This window comes from Cyanistes caeruleus, chromosome 4 (genome assembly GCF_971803275.1).
Source record: "Cyanistes caeruleus chromosome 4, bCyaCae1.hap1.1, whole genome shotgun sequence".
Lineage (NCBI taxonomy): Eukaryota > Metazoa > Chordata > Aves > Passeriformes > Paridae > Cyanistes > Cyanistes caeruleus.
In genome coordinates, this window is record NC_141704.1 from 23,336,140 (window position 1) to 23,361,115 (window position 24,976).

The 24,976-nt window shown below is 36.7% G+C and overlaps 1 pseudogene; it reads left to right on the plus strand.

Moving 5' to 3' along the window:
- The first annotated feature begins 1,357 nt into the window (after positions 1-1,357).
- On the plus strand, positions 1,358-2,413 carry LOC147653479 (uncharacterized; annotated as a pseudogene).
- Positions 2,414-24,976: the final 22,563 nt, after the last annotated feature.

Consider the following 24,976-nt stretch of genomic DNA (forward strand, 5'->3'; position numbering starts at 1 on the left):
GAGCATGAAAAGGGAAAATGAAAGCAGATTTCCATCTTCAAAGAATGTAAGATACCTCAAATGCCAGTGATGCCAGAGCTCTAGCGATTTTAATTTCATAATTGCTTTTGTGATATGTTTGAAATTATGGGAAAAAACAAGAAGTTGGAATGTTGAAAATGTACTGCAAGGACCAGAGGGAGGAAGAAATTTAGGTTTCCTGACTATAATTTATTCTTAAATAAATTCAGATCCAGCATATCAATGTGATAGAGGAAGCTTTAGTTTAGTGGTTCATTGAGAGAAATGCATTTTTAGAAGAATTTGAATGAACAGAAAATACAGTTTTGGCATAGAGGGAAGTCACTTCTTACCATATATGAGCATGGAAGGAAGTACAAAAATGAGAGGAGCAAAAGAAAGTTTCCAGGCACCTCAGTAGCAGACAAATATGAAGGTAAAAGGCACATGACATCATTTACAAGGTAGCTTTTTTGTTTATTAATTCTTTTAACAAATTACTTTCGTCCTCTGGACAGCTATGTTAACTATCACAATAGATGACTGCACAAAGAATTAAACTTTTTCATTAATTCTTATTTGGTCCTATCCTGTGCACCAACAGACAACCTGAACTATGTTGGAGAGACATATCATATTGATTGGTATCATAGTAGGGACTTAAAGTCAAACTATCTAACTATATATATATATACATAAATATCCATATACATATATATACATATATAGTGATTGAATAGCAAGATCCTCTGTGGCACACAGAGTTTGTCAGCTGCATCACTTACCTCTTTATTTTGCTGAGTTTGGGAACATACTAATTAAAACAATGGCTCTGTGTTTTTCCCTTGGACCAAAGGTCTTGTTGTGCTGGGGGAGTTATCTTCTGTGTGCAGTGATGGAATACACTTCCCTCTCCCTATCTGACATTGATGTAAATGGTTTTATAATGCAGGCTCCCATGGTCATAGCTCATCCTTAAGCTGCTTAATACTGGTAATAATATTAAATAATACTGTTGGCACACTATGGGGCTTGTGGAATCTGGTGTCATCTGCTGTAACAGAAAACAAACTTTAGGTGTGGCGATATTGAAATGGTCCCTGAGGTGACCAGTTCTTGGGTGGCAGGGTGTATGATAAGATTTGGCAGATTCTTAGGGCAGTCATCACCCATTGCTGGGACTTTACACCTGAATAGGTAACCAATCCTGAAAAACTGAGGCATCACCTGACAGAAGGGCACCTTGCCAATCCCAGGAAAAACCAGCAACTTTTCTCCCTGTGCCTATTAAGCCACAGTTCAGTACTCTCAGAGGACCGTAGTTGAATTAGAAATCTGAACTGTATTTGAGGACACTATGGCTGAGATAAGTACTCAAACAACAACTGCAGTAATTGCCCCAGCAGTGGTAAAGGAAAAATGGATAAGGCAAGCTACAGGTCTACATCATCAATTAAAAAGGGTGGAAGAAGCAGGAGAATCAGGATAGGAGAGGTCAGAGTTGGTCCTCCAACAAATAAATTGAAAGGAGTGAGACAAATCAAAGAGAACACCAAAGTTATGCAGTCCCTGACCTCATCAGAACTTTCAGACTTTCTAAAAGATTATGGCCTCCAGCCAGCTAAGGGGATTTCTGCCTGGCTGCTTCAGTGCTGGATAATGGCACTGACAGTGAACAATTAGAAGGTCATGAAGCCAAACAGCTGGGATCCCTTGTTAGAAATCAAGAAAAAGAGGAATTGAAAAAAAAAAGAAACAATTTGTAGTTTTTGGAGACAGCTCCTCTCAAGTGTGGTAAGTGGCAAGATATCCATTTTGTGAACTTCCTAGGCAAGTGGACCATTGCAAATGAAGGTATCCACTAGTTGAGTGTTTTAGCAGTGCTGAAAGTCATCTGTAGTAAACTAGAAAGTGATGAGTCCACTAAAGATCCAGAGGATGTCTTTTGCTCAATGGCCATGTGGAGAAAGGTTATTCAAAATGCCGCTGCATCACAATCCAGCAGGTTGGTAGCAAATGTTTTACCTGGAAATAGGTACACTAGCTGTAAACATGCCATCCTCCTGGCTCCGAAACATAGAAGAAACACTGTGTACTTCCACATTTCTCTGGTCCAGCACCTCAGCTCTCAGAGGCAGCCCAAGAGAGCAGTTGTCTCTTGCCCCAGTCAGAGGGAAAAGAAGCCCCAAGCAAAGGTCATGGTTCTTTGGTTCTTCCTGTGTGATCGGGGGAAGACATGAGGAAGTGGTATGGAGAACTTACCTTTAAGCTGGAAGCCCATGTACATGAACTCAGAGGGAAGAGAGCTGTTAAGGGGTCACCCAAGAGGGCTGTCAGTGTAGCTGCCACAGAAACACAAAAGCATAATCAGTCAGTGCTCTCCCAGACAGAGAACAAAAATCACCTCCCTTGATCCTGGTGAGGGCACTTCTGGTCTGGTATCAAAAAGATCAGTGAATACCCTGAACAGGAGCAGGAATAGAGGGTACCTGCCTTTGGCCAGGGGGAGGAAAGGGATGAATGGGCATGCTGGACTGTGTGGATTTGATGGCCTAGTACATCAGATCCACAGAAGTATAAAGCTTTAGTAGATACTGGTACACAGTGCACACTGATGCCATCAAGACACAGGGGTGCAGAATCCTTTTAGCTCTCTGGAGACACAGGGAGATGTCAAGAGTTCTCTGTATTGGAGACTGAGGTGAGTTTTAACAAGAGGGAAAAGCAGCCCACTGAGACTGGCCCAGGGGCCCCTTGTATCCTTGAAATGGACAACCTCAGGAGAGGGTACTACACAGTAAAATAATAATTCAGAGAATCACAGAAATATTTAGGTTGGAAAAGATCTCCAAGGTGAATTACCACCTTGTCAACTAGACCATAGCACTAACTGTCATTCAGTCATTTCTTCAACCTCCTCCAGGGATGGTGACTCCACCGTGGGTAACCCATTCCAACGTTTAACAACGTTTTTCATGAAGAAATTCTTTCTGATATCCAAACTGAAGCACTCCTGGAGCAGCTTGAGGCTATTTCCTCATGTCCTGTCACTGGTTTCCTGGCAGAAGAAGCCAGCCCCCACCTGGCTTCAACCTCCTTTTACAGGATTGCAGAGGGTGATAATGTCTCCCACTAAAGAACCCAAGTGACCCAGGCACTCCTCACATGACTCACTCTAGACGCTTCATCAGCCTCTGTTGCCCTTCTCTGGACATGCTCCAGCCCCTCTATGTCTTCCTTGTAGTGAGGGGTCCAGAACTGGACACAGAGCTTCAGGCATGGCCTCACCAGAGAATTCGTCTAGTCTTATTAAGTAGGATAAATTTATAAACTAATAAAAGGCTAAAGTCAATACATAGTTGTAAGAAATTCAGAGGTTACTAGGTTTTCAAATGGTCTTACCTTTGCCTTAACAATTTCTTATTTATGTCATGTGTAAAGTTTTAAATAATTTTGTATCATTAAGATAAGAAGACATCTTATATGACTCTTAAAGTCCTCTTTATTTATGTAGCTAAGTCTATTTTTTTTGGTCCTAGGCAAGACTGTCATGTTTAAAGTTAGTGACAAGGCTGTTGCTTGTCATGAAATAGTAAATATCTATGTTTTCTTCTCTGTGCAAAACAGTTCCCATAAGACATTTTGCAGGTTTTCATTTAAAACAACAATAGGCATTTTGTTTGTTTCCTTGGAATTTATTAATATTATTGTTTTTCATTGTTCAATAAACAGAATAATCCAAAGCAATTGGAATATATTAATATTAATAAACTTTCAACCTGCAGACATTCTGAAGCAACATTCTGGGAATAAATCATAGATGAAATAACATCCTGTGAAAAAATCATAAATACAGATGTGCACACATTTGCACACACACAGGATTTATTATATACATAAATATATGTGTGCATCAGACGTATACACTAAACCCATATTGATTTAAAAAAATTATTTGTGTCAAAAAACTATGATGGCAGAAATAAATAATTCTGCCATCTGCTCCTTCTCTTGTTCTTTCTGAATAAACTATGACTACTTACATTCTAGCAAAAGTAGAAAAAATGCCAAGAACTAAAATAATTAATTTAATGTAAGATTCTTGGAATCTTTGTTACTGGGCCAAACACTACAATTCTCTAGCAATTTTTAAAAATGTCTTAGAAGTAACTTCCAGAGGTGCTTCAGAGAAACCAGTTCAAAGACTGAGTCCATAGTGCCTCATGACATCAATTGCAGAGATGTGACAAATTATCTAAATTCCAAAAGTCCTCTTTCTTAATTTAAACTAGGCTTTTATAGACAGCAGTTTGATGCACAAAGGATTACTTAATTTTTGAATAATTGGATTGGGTGTGTATTGTGCTAAGTAGCCTTGGCCAAACAACAAACTGGGCTTCCTGACCTCTCTGAATGCATTCACATCTGACTGCCTGTAAGGGGTTTCCATTTCCATTTCAGATGCTGTGGCCTGTAAACAAGAACATGGATGCATTTCAAGCTACCTACATCGTCCATCTGCCAATCTTTTGAACATGTGTCCTCACCTGACATCTGTACCAAAACAGATGGGATACACTGTGGTTTGGCTGGACTATACACCCTACAGACAGACTGGATCCAAACTCTGACTAGGATCGAGGTCCAATTTTTGTCCCCCAGAATTCCCTGAGAGTCTCTTCAAACCTGTCTCTGATCTTGATCCAAGGGTAAGAAATGAGCCTGAGTGTGGATGAAGGCATGAATCCATGCTCAAAATGGAGAGTAGGTATTTCTATTGTGTGACCCAACATGACACTGAGGAGACCTGCCAGAGGTATTTCATTTCTTCTACAAGGTATGAGAAAACCTCATTCAAGAGGAACAGTGGATACAGGATATTTATCTTAATGTCCAAACTGCATGTACTGGTTCTTTATGTGTCAACTTCTTTTTCACTGGCAATTGCAATGACTACAATTTATTCAGCTTCTGCAAAAGTAACCAGTAACCTCAATTAGTCAGCAGAAAGTGACCTGACTTATGAAATCCAAAGCAAAATTCTCATTAGCACTCAGTAAATATAGACCACTAAGATGAGTCTCCTTCTGGCACTTCAGAGTTCATGACTCTAATTCAAGATGATCATGCTCTGCCAAAAAGCCTATAAGTACCATAAAAAAGATGTATACAAATGACAAAATAATAAAACAATGTCTCTTGAATTTAAAAAAATTGACATTAAAATTTAATATTAAATTTAAATTTATAATTTATTAGTTCAGATAATATTATATAAAAATTAAAAAATACTATATTTATTAACAGATTTCATTCTTTATTTACAATTTATTCTCTCTGAAAAAAAAGCCCACATTATTTATTTGTATTGAGTTAAGCACGATAATATCCATTTTCCATTCTCATTATAGTTTCTATGAAAAGGATAAATCTCATAATTAGAACATTTTCAGTCTTCAGAAAGGTAGGATTTTGCTATCATCTGAAGAATCCATTACTCTTTCCTTCAAAATACTTAAATATGTGCTTGAGATTCTTTAGCAAAAATAGACAGATCTTCCACCTAAATTTCACATAAAGACATTACAAATACTAAAAAAAAAAATCAAATTATATTTCTATTAATAGAAATATAAATAAAATAAAAAATAAATTCTTTGTTTCTCTTAAAGGTCAACACAATTACTGTGTTGCAGTACTGGAGTACAATTTTCTTAACAACTGTACTGCCTTTTCCTCTTTCTGGTGTTCTTCAGCAGGCTCCCCGTCCCCGTCATCAGATGTTCTTGCACCAAAGCCAGACAGGAGGTGTTCTTGGCAGTTACATGATCCATATGTCAAGGCATGGAATATTTTTTTAAGTGATGGACTGTGTCTACATACCCAATGATCCAGTTTTTGTCACTAATCAAGTATTTTGCTGGAGTAAGAGGAAAGCTCAGCAGCTGACTACATGCTCAGCATGGAGTCTGCTTCCTAATTTTTGTCTCTGCTGTCAGAGGACAAGTTTTTTTAATTTTTGGCCAGTTTATTTCTTTGTGCATTTTGTAAATAATGTCTTTTACTATTTCCTAATGAGATACATATGCAAGTTATTCAAAGGGTTGTAGCCTCATGGCCATGTGTGATTCAAAGCACACTGGCCAAAGAACCATTCATAGAACATTAATCAGGAATTAGAAACAAACTAAACTTCTTTTCTATGTAAAAGCAGTGAATTATTATTGGCTGCTATTCAGCAAAAAACAGGCTTATATTACTCTTGACAGAGATTGCCTATCCATCTGGCCACATGGATGCCTGCTGTCTGATTAGTGCTTTGATAGGAGTTTTGATTTGCTCACAGTAACAGAAAGTGTACAATTGTGTCTCCCCATTTAAAGTTAGAGTGGTCTTCCCAAAACATATCTGTATTCAGTAATGGTTGGGAATTTGGTTGTTACTGGCTTGTCTAGGCAGAGCATAGACAAAACTCTACATTTTGTTTCCTTATTATTTTGCAGATTTCATTCGGTTTTTACTAAGGCTTCAACTAATCTTTTTTCATAAAAAGGATATACTAGTAGCTGTTCTTTACTCAAGTCAAAAACTAAAATAAAACAATTATTTGTTACTTATAATTTATTTGAAAACTCAATTTTATGTGTTAAATATACAGGAAAAATATTTCAATGCATGTAGGTATTTCAACATTGCAACATTGAAGCAGGAAAAAAAAACTAGGAAGAAAAACATTTGTCATCACCTTAACTCTTTCCTAATATCCCTGAATGCTTCTTTTCAAGTAGGAGACATTTTACTTGACACTGTATCTTGAGATATATATTCATATTTCTTCTACTTTGATGCAAGCATTGAGTCAAAACCAGAAGTTTAAAATGCATGAAAGTAATTGGGCTCAGGCATCCACCTGATCATCTTGAGGATTCTGTGAATCAGGATGAATGGCATTATGTAGACCAAAGGAAAGAAGCACAGAGTACTGTTTTGTTTTGTTTAATCATATTCTGAAATAAAGACTATTAGGAAGACTACATACATAAAAGAGAATTCTTTATTTCATCCCAAGCAGTTTTAAAAAAAGACATTAGCTGTCAAATTTCTTGCTCTTTAGGCTTATTAACACATACATGCAATTGAACAAAATAATTGCTTCAAATAACAGCTTCAACATTACACTTAGCTTCAACTGGGCTTTCCCCACCATGGCACATTAGGTTCCTTTTTTTTTGAATTGGATGAGAGCAGAGTTCAGTTGCTGTCTCTTTAGGAATGGGCATATTTAACCTCAGCTGTTCCCAGCTCATCCTCCAGTTTGTGTTTCTTCAACTCTTTTTTCCCTTTCAGAAAATCTATGTTTTCTTTAAATGAAAGGATACACAAAAAAGCAAAGAAACAAGTCATTCCTTCTGTCATTTCCTTCCAGAAATCAATCCAGTCAGTGTTTCTCTTAGACCAAATTCAGAGCTAGAAATGACACATAACCTGTGCATAAGAAATGTGGAACTTCTAGTATTAGTCCAATTTCTACCCCAGAGCTGTACAACCTTTTTTTTCTCCAGGTGTATGTGCAAAAGTTCAAAAGAGCTCTTAGCTGTAGTGAACTTATCCCCTCTTCTCCATTTGAAGGAGAAAATTCTCCTATTTTCTATGGGTGGTTTCTCTTTATTAATAGCCAGTTTGGCTGGACTTGATGTTTTGCAAAAAATGGTAATAACTTTCAATCCTTTTGATGCCACTTTGGAAGCTGCAGTTGGACAATTTGATAGCAGTGAAAGGCTCAGTTCAGTTTCCTATACATCAGAGCATGTAATGGGGTTCTTACAATGAAGACAAAAGCAAAGTCCAGATTTCATATTAAATACCATTAGCTATCTCCAAAGCATAAAACATGTCAAGCACATCACCATGATTTTGAAAGAATTTTAAAATTTACAATTTACAAATGTAGAAACTTAAGTAAACACTTTACTGTGAACCAACAAGAGAAGGCAGTGATTTCATTAATAATTTTTTGATCTCCTACACAGTTCTGTGATCTCCTACACAGACCCTCAGAAGTTCTAGTTTATTCTCTCTCTCAAGGATAAGAGAAAGGCTGCTTAGTCCTCACTAATATCACTTGGCTCAGTTCTTAAATGCATCCTGAGACTGAGACTCCCAGTCAAGTTAGTAACATGCTTCTCTGTCCTTTCTGTTGCAAAGCTTTGCTTGTGTAAATCAAATGTTTCCAACTGCTCTTTAAGTCTTTTTACTACATGCTCTCTTCCCAGTGGACAAAGAGAGCACTTAGTTCATTGTTTTTTGTATACTCAGAGTAATCTGCCAAATCTCTATTCAGACTCCATTGAAAAACTATAGGTTTGCCTCTTGGGCTTTAATACTTTTCTCTTTCCTCCTCCATGTAAATTTTTTTCAGCAAAAGACATAAAAGTGTGCATTTCTATTTTGCTGAGATTCTCACAATAGCAATTTTAAGACTATATCTATAGCCTGTTTTTGCTGGATTTAATTGGAAGTATTTTAACTGGTGCTTCCAGTTGGAATGTCTTAGATTGGCTTAGCTAAATATTTTTCTACTTGTCCTCTTTTCATTGCTGTAAGTATAAGCATATCTTTGTGCTGCTATTAGTGACTACTCATGTAATTGGTAAGAATTGCCCAAATGTCAGCTGTAATACTGGAGCACATTGAAGGCTGTTAGACAAGTCATCAGACACAAGAAAGCCCACAAGTTAAATGGGATGCAACTCATGGATTTCACAAAGGGCTATTGCAGTCCTAAAACTGCAGACACCAAATTTTTTCTCTGTCCAAGTTTTAGTACTATTCTAGTGGTGTTAAATAAAATAGTTCTTTACTTGTTTATGTGAACAGTCCAATTTGTAAGTCTATGATGTTAACAGATTTAAGTAAGACAGCAATGAATTCCAACTATTTAACATCTATGGAGAAAAATGTAAAGTTCATAGAAACCATGGGATCAAGACACAGGAAGCTAATTTCTTTGTGGTAATTTTAATAGTGGTACTTTAATAATATGATTGAGACCATAGGCAGCTCATGCACTTCTGACATCACAAATTTCTGACAGGGGTTAATTTCATATCTGTCATGATAGCTAGTAATTGAGTCTCAGTGTAATTAGAAGTAATGGCTTGTGTCAAAAATACTTCTCAGAAACACAGATTTACACAGTAAGATCTCTTGGCATGTACAGTTTAATCAAGCCATGACTATAGGAGAATAAGCTGAATATTACAGCTGACTGATAAAGACCCCATGACAAAAACTGCTCTGAAGAACCATTTTAAAAATTATTCCTTTCATATTAATTTGTAAGTCAGGACTGAAGCAACATAATTACTTGGCTATTTTGTTGACCTTTTGTTGTGGAAAGTGGAATCAAAAAATAAACTTTTTCTAAAATTGCAGCACATACAGGGGTAGACACAGACCATTGAACTGTGCAATATGGACATTTTTCCATAAAAAGTTTACATTTCATTCTCCTGTTGTTAAGTCAAATTTGCTTGAGTTTAATACAGAGGTGGAAGTACACAGAACAAATAATTAGATCTGTAATTTTCAGCTGTAGGTTAATCAGTCAGAATATGGATATAAAACATAGCATGTGATCATGATAAAGCAAATGAAATCCTAGAATGTATGAAGGGAAGTAGAGATAAGGAAGTGTTAGTGCAATTAGACGAGGCACTGGTAAGGCTTCCTCTGCAATAATGCACACACTATTCTGATAGCCCATGTTTAAGAAAGATTAATTATACTGCAATAGTTGCAGAGAAAGACTGCTAAGATGATCAGGGAAAAAAGAGCTTATCTTGTAAGAGTAGACTAAAATAACTTAATGGAGTCTGATAGGGTATATCATTGCTCTCTATAAATACTTCTGAGGTAGATAAATGCTAAAGAAGGAGAAAGCTATTTAAACTAAAAGACAAGGTTGACACAAGAACAAATGGGTATAAATGGAAAAACTTAGGCTGGAGATTAGAAGGAAGAGTGAGGTTCTGGAAGAAAAATCTTACTGGTTTAAAAGTGAGACAGGACGAGTACATAAGACGTGCTTGTATGAGAATAGGAAGGAAGTTGTCAAGATGACTAAGAAAATCCTTTCTGAGCTCTTCTCAAATCTTGCCTGTATGACCACCTGTAACTTCCATATTAACAACTCTGAAAAACAACCAGAATGCTGTTGTTTAATTGGTAAGTAATAAAAGATAGTCATTATTGATTTAGTTTGGTCATTCAAAATACAATGCATATCAAACTTCAGATTAAGGATACATAGAAAAACTACTAAGTCTAAAGTCTATGCTCAACTTGGCTCTTTATCTTTGTAAAAGCAGACAATAAAATAGGGGCTTTCAGGGGATATTCTATCTTAGTGTTTTTGTGGAAAGAGAGTTGTGTAACTGGAAATCCTGAGAGCAAAGGAAGGAGAGCCAGAAGCTAGACAATTTCTTTCCTCCATTTAGGGAAAATTTTGAAAAAAAAAAACAAAACCAAAAACCAACCTGGCAAGAGATTTAAAATTCAGTATATCCTGCAAAGACATGTCCAACTACTTCAGACTTTCTTTTTTGATCTTCTGATTTGATATTGTTTTCAGTCCTTTTCCTTACAACTTACACAAACTTTTTTCTTAGATTCCTTGTATGTCCAACATTTGCCCACTTTTTTTCCCTACAAATTTATTTAATTTTGTAAAATTCACTACTGTGAATGTTGTATTTCCTAAATCAAACTTGTCTAAGTGTCCCCTGACAATCAAGCTTGACAGGGCTGTAGTTGCTTATATGAATTAACAAAATATTGTGGAGCAACTCAACTGAATGAAATCAGCCCATTTTTTCTCATCTGCTCGTTTTCTTATTTCCTTCACATCAATCTTATGGTACCTTCTGCTGAGATTTGAGAGTACACTGTACCTCAAGACCACTGACATGTACAAGTGAGATTTTGGGTATCTGTAAATAATCTAGCTAATAAAATTAGCTTTGCCCTTAAAATGGAGGTCATGAAAAAAAGAAAAAAACAATAAAAATGTAATGTGCAGGTCCAGTTAACAGTCCAAACAATAAAAAATTATTTTTTCAGTTTTATCTGTTGACCAGGGTGCTTTTTGTTACATTTGTTTTTATGTTCCTGTTTGCCATCATGACTATCCGTCATTGTGAGTTCAATTTGACTGGTGACCAAGTGCCCACCAAGCTGCTTTATCACTTCCCCTCCACCAACAAGACAATGGGGAGATAAAAAAACAACAAAAATGTTATTGGTTGGGTTCAAGACAAGGAGACTGCATACCAATTACCAACACAGGCAAAACAGACCAAACTTAAGGAAAATTAATTTAATTTATTGTCAATTGAGTAGCATAAGAACAAATCTAAAAACTCCTTAAACCCATGTCTCCCTTTTTCCCAAACACACCTTCACTCAGCTTTTCTATATATCATCTTCCACCTAGCAGTGCAGTGAGATGGGGAATGAGAGTGTGTTCAGATCATATACCTTCTCTCTGACACTCCTTCCTCCTCATACTTTTTCCCTGCTCCAGCTTGGGATTCCTCCCATGGAATACAGTCATTCATGACTTCCAGCAAGGGTCATTTCCACAGGCTGCCTTTCTTCATGAACTGGTACAGCATGGATCCTTTTCATGGGGTACAAACTTTCAGAAAAGAAATGCTCATATGTGGGTACTCCTTAGGGTTGCAGGTCCTTAAAGAAAACTGTTTCTGCATGGGTGCCTTTCTCATTGGGCCTCTCAGTATCATGGTCCAGTATGGGCTTCCCCTGAGCTGCAGCTTTCTGTCAGGGCTGCTCTGGCATGAAGGCTTCCACAGACCATAGTGTGGCTATCTGTTCCACTCTGGACCTCCATGAGCTGCAGGGGGACAGCGTGTGTCACTGCAGTCTTCACCACAGGCTCAGGTGAGAAACGCTTCTCCAGTTCCTTGAGAACCTCCTACCCACTTCTTCTCTGGCCTTGGTGTTGTCAGAGCTGTTTCTCTCACATATTCTCAGTCTTTTCTGTTCTGCAGTGTTATATTAACCTTCTTAAATGTGTTAGCACAGAAGTCCTGCCTATGTCACTGATGTGCTCAGCTTTGGCCAGTGGTGAGTCTGTCTTGGAGCCAGCTGGAAATGGCTCTGTCCAACACACAGACAACTCCTGGTGTCTCCTCACAAAAGCCACAGCTGAAGCCCCCCAATACCAAAACCTTGCCACTTGAACAAAACACAGCAATATATTAAAAACTCATATGTTTACTATGATTCTCAGGAAATATACATAACACTGCCTAGAATTTCAGAGGTAAAACTCCTTTTTTTTTTTTCACTTCTAACATTTGAGACATATCTATTTGCAATTGAACATATTGGTAAAATAGACTAACTATACCATAGCATATACCCTGTAAAGCTCAGCATTTAAATTTTATCAAAATATACAAAAAGAAAATGTAGCCCACGAGAAGCCAGATCATGGGTCCATGTGGCATTTTATTTAGCCTTCAGTCAGTCCAACCCAGTAGACATAAATGGACTTCTGGAAAAGAACAACCAGTACAAGTTGATATGATATTTCCCTGGTGTACTTTCCCTATAATTTTCTGGTATTTCAGCTCAGGGACTTTGCTCAGCCATGTGATTTGCCTGATATTTGTGATTTGCCTACTCTGTGACTCTCAGTATAATCTTCTTTCAGGTACATTGCCAATCTTCCCTTCAACCTACACAGTTTTATGCATGCACTGTCCCTTGATACAGGGTACCTGTTACAATGTGGTTATTAAAGTTGTTAGAGAGATACCTCTGCCCAAATTAAGGTGCAAATGAGACCATATGTTGAAGTCAATAGTATGGATTTTATTTAATAGTTAATATGAAGTAGGCAGAGACAGACAAAAAATAAATAGAAAGGGCGAGAGAAGAGAGGAGTCACAGTAGACAGAGCAGAAAATATCACCACTCCATGGATTCCTATGGCATCCAGTTGATCCTCTTCTTCTGGTTTTGGTGGTGAGGGTCACACAAAATATAGAGTTCAATGGATACATTTGGGCCAAATAGGAATGCCAAGGTACTTCCCCTGGAGGGAGGAATGGTTTTATGCTGTCTTTTGCAACAGACTCTGGACCTCTTGCATCACCTGCAGGGCTCTGGAGCAAGGCTTCAGGAATGAGTCTGGGGGGCACGCCGGGGGTCTGTGATGGTTTATGACACCTCCTCAGCTGCATCTCATGTGAATGTCCTGTGTGTATGTGGCCTTCCCAGGGTGAGGGAGTTTCACAACTAGTGACAGGTCACCAGTCTGATGTCACCCCATTCACTACAACCCCTTGTGCCTGACCCGTGATTGCTCATGTGTATGATGTGTTTATCCAGTTGAGTGCTGGACAGAAGGATACTATAGATACAGCATCAAAAGCCTTATTGAAAGCTAAAAATATTAATCAGCTGGCTTCCCCTGATCAACTGGGTGGGTTACCTTGTCATAAAAGGAAATAAAATTTGAAAAACAGAACTTTCCTCTTACGAAGCCATGCTGGCAGTGACCAGTGACTGAATTGTCCTTCGTCTGTTTTTCAGTACCTTCCAGGATAATCTTCTTGAAGATAATCTTCTTTACTCTGACTCAGTACCTTACACACTCTTTTTGATGTATCACTTTTCAAGACATATTATCAATATTTGGCCTTTTAAAAAATCAATCACTCAATTACATCCCTATATACTATATTCACATTAAAAGAACACTTTAGAAATAGAAAATTTCTTCACTCTGCTCATCAGAATGTGCTGGAGCAAACTAGGTCAGATTGTCATCTAGCATTTTGCCCCTAGATATCTTCCAGCTCTGTTTTGGTCAAGAATAAGGAAAGCAATGAGGTCCTTTGTTACCATTCTTTTAACAGAAGACTTCAATTATATATTGTAATATGTCATCCCTAATTAATATTAAATAATCTAAAATTTAAAAAAAAACAAAAAAGCAAAAAACCAAACAACTAATGCTGAGTCAAACTACTATGATAAACTTTCCTGTCTTCTCTTAACAATTCTTCATAAATCCATACTAAGTAGTAAGTTAAATTAACTACATCAGAAAGTCACTTCAGAATGAGAATTCATTAAAGACAGTGACAACTTAGTAGGAGACAATGCACCACTAATTTCAAAAGCTATTAAGAAATCTTACTTGATCAAAAAGTTTGCTTATTTGGGGAATGGGTAATTTAATTATCTATCTTCCTGACAAAAGGCATCCTTGTTGACTAGGGATGTGGGTATTAGCATATAAGGAATTTATTATTTCACTTAATCTAACAGCCCAACATCAAAGCACTATAAATAAGCACCGAAAAGTCACAAACCAAACAAGCAAACAGGCAAAGGTTAAAAGACAAAAGAGGACATGCTGCTGAAAATCTCATTTTCCTGGCATCAATTTTGCTGAAGTATACCCTTCCTCCACTGAGCTGAAAGAAAACATTTACCTTTGCAATGCTGTTCGAAGTGCACATATTAACTTTTTTGGAAGTTTGAAACAAGGCAATGTCCTGGCCCAAGGAAGTGCTGTCTTTGTCATTGTTGCTGCAGTCAATTGTTTATCCAGCACCTGGTAGACACCTCCTTAGTGAGCAGAGGACTGCTGTCAACTACTTCAAATCTGGAAACAGACAGCTATTTCTTGATTATTTTTCATGACCACTCCTCAAAACTTCTTTCTTGCCAAACTGTAGCTGACTGAGCAGTGGTGAATCATTTGTGAACCCATGAACCCATCTTCCAAGCCAAATCTTTCACTGACCACAACATGGAGACATTATTGAGAGGGGTAACATGCCTGACAAAGAAACTTTTAGAAAAGGCAAAATAATGTTTCTGTGGGATAGAGCTTGGAAATGTTCTGTGTTCAAGTGCATAGAAGGTAACCTTATGTGGTGGTCAGAGGGAGTAGGAAGTTCTCAGGTAAGTAAAATCAATGAGTTTTGTAAATATTACAGAATCTTGGATTCAAATAATGTCTAAAAGAGAAGACTGAATTTTTTTTTGCAAGACATCCACAGAAGGAGAAAAGGCAGGAACCTTCTGTGGAATTTGGAAAGTGAAAGTGAGATGGAGAAAAGAAAATTGTGAGAGGAAAAATTCAATGTATTCATTCTGAGATCTCTGCTGAAAATATCCAGTAGCCTTAACCTTCAGTTTAAGTGGAATGCTTTACTATTTTCCTCGCTGTGTGTCTTTGTCAGAATTATTCTTCCTTTGCCTTTATAATCAAAAGGGTTTTTTTGGAAAAAAACCTCTGGTGTTTCAAAGCCAAACAGCCAGCTCTCTATAGATTATGAACTGATCAGTAGAATTCACAATCTGTTCTTGTTCTGTGGAGGGACCCAAGGAGTTGCTTCGAGGTATGCATACATCACACAAATGACAGTGTTCCCTCACCATACAGTAGCTTCTGCTGTAACTGGCACAGCCATAGAACAGAGCATTTGGTCCACTTGCAAAGGGAGCAGTGTCACACAATATATGGATGTTGCCAAGGAATACTTCACTTTTAGAATGCCAGCATAAATCTGAAAATCACCAAGTACTTATGCAGTTCAAACAATTAATTATTTGGATGAAAGTTCACAAAACAAGTATATGAGCAAGCAGATATAATCTCTGCATTTAATTCAATTTATTATGGCTTTAAAAATATTTTTAGAAACATTTAGGTATGATTAAATTACATCAAATATAGAATAATACAGTAAAATACAGATAAAAGCTGTACCAAAAAAATGCTTGTTACATACATTTGGTATGGGAAGAAACATAGCACAAGCACATTTACAGAGGGTTGTTTGCTTTTTTTTTAATCTGGGAGGGGTTTGTGCAAAATTGGACAATATTTTATTTTTGTGTGTTCAGCATGTGAGGAAGTTAGCTTTGCCTGTTGAAGTTTCCTGTAAATAATGCCAGTATCAGCAATCATTTGATTTTTCAAAGACCTTTTTTCACTTCAGTCTTCATAATGAAAAGTTGCCTAAGGGGGTGATCCATAAAACATAAATAACAAGTTGTTTTGTGCAAATGCAGCATTTATACTTTCTGCATAATGTAAACACTAACTTAACGGTAGATATATTTTAATATTTTTCTAATAGCTTTTAATTGAGTTTTGTGTTTTGGTTTGTGTTTTTTGCAAGAATATTTGGTATCATTTAATTATGAGACAGAACAAGACAAAATAATGTTTAGGGAGATAAAGATTTAAAAAATATAGATGATATTTAAAACAAATATTAAATTCTAATTATGGATGTTGATTATAAATAATGATATACAAATGCAAAAGAAATGCTTAATAATAGACTGTGCATGGTAGGAAAGACAAAGATTGAATACTAAAGGCATTAGTATGACCTTAACCCCTTAATACTGAAGGGGTTAAGGCCTAACCTTTGTCATATCTTTGCTTTCTTATTTCTTTATATTGTTTACCCAATTGGTGCATCTGTGTAATTGCAAACAGCTGCTGGCAGGATAACAGATTTAGCTGTACTTTAGCAATGAAATGGCAAATGCTGATATCTTTTACTTCAAAAATCAGTATATCCTCATTCAAGTAAACTTTCAGTGGGTCTGGCATTCAATCTGTTTTAAGAAGTCCTAATATACTTCAGGCAAATCAAAATTGTGATTTAAAAGTTTCACAGTATTCAAAGAGCAACTTGTGTCAGTCTTATTCTCTTTTTCATATACTGCAGTATTAAGAACATACAACATGCTTGTCTCTTTTTTCTTATTTTTTGGGGGGTTTATTGGGGTTTTTTTTGCATTTTTTAATTTTTATTTTTTCTTAGTAGAGTGTGCATGTTTGAGAAAGAAAGGTGCACAGTCAGATGCATTCCTGTACATTTAATATTTCAGTTATTCTGAAAGCATGAAGCAGATATCTGAAGATGCTTTCTACTCCAGAATGGCTACATAGTATATTGCAATTGAACTCCCATCATATATGTGGTAACTCCTCTTACTGCTTTAAATTTATTTAAGACTATCACTTCCCACCTATTATTACAAAGAATAAACTTTCAATAGGCCAAAATGGGATCTTTGATAGATGTAAAGCATCTATCTGTAGTCCCCTTACTGCTGATACTGAATGCAATTAGTGTGCACAGATATTATAAAGCATTGCTAGATAAGGTGACTGGTTACACAGTAGGTCAAAGTCCAAACTTGAAAGCAGACCTCGATTCCATTAATTTCTTGGAAAAATTAATTTCATAGTCCTTCCTCTGAATTACCTTAAGAGTGCTGTTTCATTTAAAAATATCGAAAGATACTGTGCTGCCTTACAGGTCACAGTTACAATTTGATGGTCAAGTAGTAGCCTTAGCAATGTAAAGGCAGACTAAATCTCCAAAAGAACGGGTTTGTGACAGGCTAATACAAAATCTGAAGTTGCTATCCAAATTTTGCTTTACACCAAAAGTATCGTAAAATAGAACTCAAAGTCGAGCACATTGTGAATGACCATCTGGGCCACTTACAGGCATCAACAGTGAAAGCAAGAAAGAAACTACCACTCAGTCTGCATGTCTGGACCTGTGTAGGGCAAGACAGAATTAACTTTACAGTCTAAATTGAAAGTTCAGCATCTGAACTTTCAGTTGGAGTAGGGATGGATAGGGAAACAAAGGATTTATCTTTTTTACAGGGGTCAGGCAATCATAGAAATTTCTTTCTTGAATTCATGCTTATATATTGACTGTGTGTTGTGGTTTAACCTGCTAAACACCATAAAGCTCACTCTTCCCCAACAGGATAAGGGAAAAGAACTGCATAAAAAGTAAACCTCATGGGTTGAAATGAAGAGAATTTAACAGGACAGAAAACAAAGGGAAAATACAAATCCAAAACACAACACTGTACCACCTACTAGGTAAAAAGTTAACTCTACCCCAGCTGAAATCAGGATTCTGCATATTAGGTTCAGAATAAGAATAAGGTAACCATCAAAAAACCCACACTTACTTGAGGTAGAATCTATGTCCAGAATGAAATGCATTATCAATGGTTTTTCAGAGTCCTGTTTTTAGAATTTTATAGTGTTGTTGCCATAAATTCTGCCCATTTGTTTGGTTCAGAAATTACTAGATTTAGAAAATGCCAAGTATTTCTCCCCAGTGGATGGATGCAGAATACACTAAATTCTGTACTGTGAATAGTGGTTCTGAACTTTCTGCTGCAATCTTTTTTGCTAATAACATTGGCAAAAACCTAGTTTGGAACTGTGGTTTCGATATGTCCTCAATTCTTATTAAAGCTCTGTAGGAAAACTAAAAATAATTCTGAAGACAGGAATGAAAAATGTTAATTCAAGAAATAGGGTAACAGGACTTTTATTAGCTAGCTCAAGCACAGACTGGAAAAAGCATAAAATACAGTATGGTCCTCAACAAATGTACATTTAGAGATTGTGTCAAAATATACTCTGTGCTCAAGCAAAATGGCTTGATTCGCTTACCACACTACCTTCATTTTTTCATCAATGCTGATGCTGTTATCCCTGTTACATGCATTATAAGGAAATAACCCTTGTGCCAGGGTAAAATTGAGCAGGTAACACAGAACATTTCTACACTGGATATATTCTCTCTGGTATTCACAATCACACAGATACACAGTCAAGGATTATTGTGAATTCCTGAGTCGCATTCAAAGTTTCCAGGCTGCTCACATCTGCCTACATTTATTTGTAATTGCTTTCCTGAACAACATCATATAGGTAAGAAAACAGGGGCAAGCAGGGGGGTGAAAGTCAACAGCTTTGCTGATAAACACAGCAGGTGTGTATTTAATATCATTTTTGTAGCCCAGACAGCTAAGTTCCCTTTTCTAAAGTGGAACACATAACACAGATTCAAAAAGCAGCACCATCTTTCAGTGTAATAAAACTATTAGTATTTTCAGACTCTGGAGGAATAAAAATCTTCAAGTGAAATATGCCTTTTTTTCCCTTTCAAATCTAGAGTTCATACCCTTTCTGCTGTTGAATTCACCATTTCTTCTTTATTGGTGTACTCATTGAGTATGGTCTTATCTCAATTTGATATGTCTACTCTCCCAGAAGCCAGTTCTGTAATTTATTCCTAGTTTATTTCTTGCTCAAGAAGCATTTATCTTTGAAAAATGACTGAGGTAATTTTCTACTTCACAATCAAATATAGCTAAGCCTATAGTGTTACAGCATATATAAAAATAATACAACATATATACAATGCTTTAGTGAAAACATCATCAGGACATTTTTATGAATATATATTCAGGTGGAAAACCAAATAATTTGGTTTGTTTTCTTTTGCCTTAAACAAAGGGGCTGCAGTCTGTCTAACAGAGTTTTATTTAACAGAACTTCTTTGTGTGCACTCAAGTCATTCAATATGTGGTAGAAGACATATGTCTTCTATGTGTTTAGTAAGATATTAAAATTTAAGTTTAACCTTCTATACCCTTGTAGGGTATAGAAAATGAATAAGACTTTTTCCCTTCTAGCAGAAGCTTTGGGTTTTTTTTGTAAATTGGCTGAATTTGTCCAACTGAGTGGAAAACAAGTGCATAGACATGGAGTTAATGTCTTTCTCAAAAGTAAACTTCTCCATTTAATTTTTGGCTAAACAATAGAGAATGTCTGGAGATTCAGGTGAGACTGTCTGTCTGTTCTTTTTGAAGAGATATCCTCTATTTCACCGCCTAGGGAATTCTAATCCAGACATTTCTTGAAAGACCATTTCTCAGCACAGCTGACTTTTGCAAGGGCTGATCAATACCTGACTCTGCAGCTGATAAGATTCAGGTAGCATATGAAATGTTCAAAGTAGTCTTTTACTGGTGCGAAATCAGTGAAATGAAAATAGGTTGAATATTATTTCCCTTTAAACTGTATTTAGAGCAGTCACTTGTCTGGTTTGGGAGTTTTTTTGCACAGCTTTAAAACAGAACTTTCTACGGCCTTATTTTTCCTATTTCTCCAGAACACTGCTTTTAAGTCTCTTTTGTTTTAAGCTAAATCTCTGAAACAGCAACTTTCACACTTGTATTTTCCATTAATTACAGCAGTGTTGCTTCTGCCCAGTCCTTGCATATATTGTGTTAGTGTTTCAAAGTTTATTGGAAGGTATTAGAAAGAGTTTGAAGGTCCATGATGTGTGGTATTATGTAAGATGTATGTTGAAGCTCTCTTGTTTAAGGACTCTATCAGTCTCTTCCAGTCTTCAGCTCTGAGAAGTAGCATTTTCCTTCATAGTTATGTATATGTTTCAGAGCACATCCATGTAAACCAAAATTATGCACGATCAAATGTCAGAAAGCATCACTGAATAGTCTCATGGGCAAAAAAAATCTCTGTTCAGAGACAACTACTTACATTTCTCACTTAGATGGAAATATACCTAGATTTTTAGCCAAATGTAGTTATGTTCATATAGACTTTCTAAAGACAAATTATTAAATTTTATAAACAATTGATTGAAAATATTGTGCCTGTTTGAGGAAGTAAAAGAATAATAAAGATGGAAATTATTTTTTATTATTTATTTTCTGTTCTCAGCAGTTAACTAATTTACCAGCTTTGTTTCTACTACATGACTCAATGATTAAAAACATAGAGAGGAGAAATTAAGTTTCTTTATTTTACGTATTTTCTGCCTCTCTTCCAATTTATCAATGCTATGATTAAAATTCTTCCTGAGCATGTTTTGATATGCTCGGGAATGACTGCTTTTGAAAAAGATGTGTTAACAGGATTATTCACTACATATTATACACAATTTTCTCTGTGTTATTCATACGGTCCCATTTCAAATACTTCAGTATTCCAAAGGGGGAAAATTTTAAAAAATATATAAAATTTAATTTAGAATAGAATCCAGTTCTTTGACAAGAATAATACTTAGCACTGATCTCAGTGCTTTCACAGTAATACAGGGAGGATTTGTTAGCATTAAAAACATTGAACTGAAACTTGAAAGTAGAAGTACATTCTAAAAGACTTAAGAAAAACAAATCTAACATACAGAATTCAAAATGCTCTGTAACATTGTGAAGATCATAATAACTTCCAATATATCCCTCTTCCCAAAATGAAATACCAATGAAAAATTTTACTCTACTGAACGTATCTGTCAAAATGGATGATTTGAGAAGCTGACAATTTGCAACCTGTTTGTACAAGTGTGGAGTCATTACTGATGTATACACTCTTAGATCCAAATCTGTTCCATACTATCACTGAAAATCTGGTTTTTCTATTCTTTCTATTTAAATCAGCAAATTTCAAAAGCCAATCATTTTGGAGTGTAGAAAGTAGCATTTCAAACAAAGCAGACACAAAGACATTGTCAGGTTTTAGGAATGTAAGTGCATCAGCCAATATAATTAAATTTGATGATTATCTTGGTAACACCCTCCTGAGAAACTCTTTAGAATGGTATAATTTCATTCTTTCGTCTATCAGGTATGACTGCAACCTGGCATCTTAGCTAGATTAGTACATTAGTGACCAAAAATAGCCCAGAGTAGTTGTCAGTCTTGTTCTGTGTGAAATTCAATATAATAAAACCATAAATTTCAGGCTTAGAATGATAAAATTATAGAATGGCTTGGCTTGAAGGGACCTTAAAGATCATCTGATTCCAACACTCCTGCCATGGACAAGAACACCTTCCACTAGACCAGGTTGCTTGGAATTCCATCCAGCCTGGCCTTGAATACTTTCTGGGATGGGGCATTCAAAATTTCTCTGGGTAACCTCTTCCAATGCCTCCCTATGCACACAGTAAAGAATTCCTTTCTAATATCTAATCTAAACCTACTCTCTTTACATTTGAAGTCATTCCCCCTTGTCCTGTTACTACATGCTCTTGTAAAACATCAGGATTCATCCTTCTTATAGGCTCCTATCAGATACTGGATGGCCACAATTAGAATGACCCCAAAGCCTTTTCTCTTGCAGGCTAAACAATTACAATTCTCCCAGCCTTTCCCCACTGGAGAGGTGCTCCAACTCTCTAACCATGGTAGTGGCCTCCCCTGGATTCACTCAGACTAATTGATATCCTTCCTCAGATGGGGTTCCAGAGATGGCTGCAGCACTCCAGGTGGGGTCTCCCCAGAGTGGAGCAGTGGGGCAGAATGTCCTTCCCTGACCACTTGTGACACCAATTGCTCCTGATATCCATCGCAATCTGAGCCATTGACCACCGGATGTGACTGTCCAACCACCTTCTCATCCAGCTAACTATCCAATCCATTTCTCTCCAGTTTAGAGAGAAGAATGTCATGGGGTAGGTATCATATCAAAAGCTTTAGAGACAGGGATAAAAGACAACTGTAGCCCTGAATAGTCTTTCTGAAAAGAAATCTGAACTGACAATACTAGGAAAAGAATAAGAAAATATGCTCCAGAAAGCAGTTTGGATATGGTTGCAGGCTGCTTCTTCTCTGCTTTTGGTTTTCATAGTCTACAGCCAGGGTCCTGTTTGTGGCTCATATTTAACCAGGGAGTATGGAGGTACATACTTATGGCATGTTTATTATAGGCTGAATCCCACAGTTACCACTCAGTCTAGTTTTCACTGTCAGATGCTTGCTTGATGCTTTCCACCACAATTTCCTTTACTGGATTTCCAAGAGCCTGAAAAAGGTTGTGGAGGAAATGCTCTGACAGATCTCATTACACAATGTGGCTTGCCAGCATACCTCTGACAATCTTTAGTAACAACTCCTGAATCCTACTAGTCTGAGAAAGGATAATTAAACCCATTCAGAGCCAACTCTGCTTCTTCCAGAAACAGTACAGGAGCTTTTTTATAGTGAAGTAACAGCTGACAGTAAGACTGAGAAAGTCTTGATGCAAGAAGCCTATAATATGTATCTAATTACATGGATTGCTTGACACTTGCTACATATTATAATGGTAAGAAATACTATATTATACTATATATACTATATTCTATACATCAAATTTTCCTTTTGTTTATCATTAGGAAGTTAATTCTTTAGAAAAATGTTTGCTGTGACAACATGAATAGTCCACAAATGTATTACGTTTTTTACTGAAGTTTACTTTAACTTTATTAGGTTTAATTGAAGAAATAAAAATTTTTGATTCTGTAATTGCTGATTTCCTTCAGGGAAATAAGGACTTCAGCCATTTGCAGTCCCATGCATGCCAGGAAGAAAATGTTTTAAGGTCATGACTCCTCCTGAAAAATGTAACCTAACTTCAATAATTTTTTTGCAGTGTTAGAAATCTATTAATTAATTTTTTCCAATCCATACCTTGAATTCAGCACACTGAGTTCACTATGCTCAGTATATTTTGACATTTAAAAATATCCTTATGATTTTGCTGTGGAGAAAAGCAAAATGAAAAATTACTCTTTCAATCTTTAATTTGCACACGGTTGTTTAAAACCAGCTGGAAATTAAACTCCAAGGAAATGTCTCCCCTTTCCCCCACCCGCCCAGTGGCAGAAACTATAGGTAGAGATAACAATTTACTGAAAACAAATGGCAGAGGAATAAGAAATTAATACAAGAGCAACAATATTTGTAACAAAAGTATGCAAAAGAGAGGGTTATTTGCACACAAAATGTGCTCACCACCTTGGCTCAGTTTGGCCACTGAGACAAAGACAATATTGCGGATGTTTCCACGTTCCGGCAGTGACACAAGGCTTTTCCCAAGGCAAAGACAAGATATGGATATTTCACATCAACACCACATGGCCTCTCATGTCAATAAAATAGCAGTGATGGACAAATCCCCCCAAAACCCAGATTGTCTGCACTGCACCATACTGCCTGCTCCTGGACCACTCATTGCACTGGGCTTGTCTATGGTCCACAGTATTCAGCTTCAGGTTTGGCTGGGCATGACTCAACTCAGATCTTTTCAGGTCAGTGCCCACATCTAGGCTGGGTTCTCTGCTTGGAATTGCATTCTCCTGAGGAGTGGGCAGGGATAGGCAACAGCAGAAAGGGACAGAGTATGCAGCGCTGGTCCTTGAGGAAGAAATGGAATAAAATGCCCACTTCTGGTGTGCATTCACCTTTTTCTTTCCCCTGAAGCCAGGACTGGCCAGCAATGATGTTTGGCATAGAACAGCAACCAAGCTACACCCACAAGGCTCTAGGGTCTGCCCTTTCTCAGCACCTGCGAGCAAAACTAGGGTGCTCCTGAAGAGTTTTTTGTATTTAAATGTTTCAAGTGTTTACATATATTTTGACCAGTGTAGAATAGCTTTTCTTTTAATTAGAGATTCTCATTCAATAAAGGATAACATTGCAAGCTAAATAAGAAAAGCATGGAACTCTCTGTGATGACAAAGCATTTAATAAAAAATAGAATAAACAGGTTGGAAGAAATCTTGACAGATAAAGTAATCCATACCCAACTGAGGACTCAGCATGCCTTCTATTTTATTAAGGTAACCAGTTTTCAGAACCTGTCAGTTACAGATGGTGCACTACTTACTCAGACAATCTATTCCTGTGCTCAACCATTCTCACTTTAAAATACTTCTACCTGATGTCTCCCCTACCTCCTCCTTCCTTCCATGAAAGCCTGTTACTCATCACTATATCTGCAGAGAATAAGAAGCATGGATTATTCCTTTTCTTCCTGCCACTTTTTTTCTGTATAAGAATGGCTTCTATACGTCCTCTCAGACTTCTTTTTTCTAGACTAAAAAGCTTAAATCCTTTTTCATAGGTAAATTTTCATGGAGTTCTGATCATTTTCAGTCCAATATCATTGACAGTGATATATGCCACTTTGCTGCATATTGACAATGCAGCAGTAATCAGCTTCCAAAAGATGATCTTTCCTCTCTGCTTACTGTCTAACTTCCATAGTTGGATAAAAACTGTGAAATACAGC